This window comes from Diadema setosum, chromosome 7 (genome assembly GCF_964275005.1).
Source record: "Diadema setosum chromosome 7, eeDiaSeto1, whole genome shotgun sequence".
Taxonomy (NCBI): domain Eukaryota; kingdom Metazoa; phylum Echinodermata; class Echinoidea; order Diadematoida; family Diadematidae; genus Diadema; species Diadema setosum.
The window spans coordinates 13,783,560-13,784,479 of record NC_092691.1 but is presented as its reverse complement, the minus strand read 5'-3'; positions in this window follow the sequence as shown (position 1 = coordinate 13,784,479).

Below are 920 nucleotides of genomic sequence, written 5' to 3'. Positions count from 1 at the left end.
TTTCAGGATCACAGCCACAATACTGTCTCTACTCCTCACCAATGCAATACAGTAGCAGTGCAGTAGGTTTGTTACGTCCTGGACTTCTAGGCAAACACACATGAGCTTCACCTTTTTGGATTAAACTCTATTGACATGTTTTTAATATGATCTGAATTTTACATGCTTGATCGGAGTGTCAAGCCCTGTACATGTACTAGGTGTTAAAAAAAGATTTCCCACTTTTAATCCTTTATAGTTCAAAAACTATATATCAGATAACACTGACATCAATATGAGCAATAGCTGAATAGTGTTCAATTTTGTTGGAGGTAAATTGAAAATGAAAGCATGATTCAGTTTCGTTAAATTCAACATTAATTTTTTAGTTAGGTTTTGGATTTTGCTTTAACCCTCTGTACAAAACTTCAACTTCGCACAGGGGGTTATTGGTGTGTATAGGAGTGTGTTGCTGATACCCAGACAATGGCCAGGATTGGAATGCTCTATTACATATTCATGAGGAATTCCACTATCACAGCTAGTCTTTATTCATTCTGAAATGCGGTGCATGCAAGCACATGGAAACGTGGTCACTTTTTTTCATGTGCATGCATTTCACCCTGTGTCATGAATTCAGATTAACAGTGCTCAGGGCAATCCACATAAATAATTAAGAAAGCATTCATGTGCCTCGCAGCAGAGCTCTGAACAGGTGTTAGCCATGTCCATTGTTCAGGGTCATTGTAAGCACACACTCACATACACATCATTGGTTTCTGTTTAAAGTTCAAGTTTTGTACAAAGGGTTGAAATTTGCTCAAAATCTGGAACCTAACATTGAAAGAAATCATTGATTTCATGAAACTAGGCTTTCATATTCAAATCACCTCTAACTAAATTGTATACTATTCAGCTATTACTCATATCAATGACAGTTT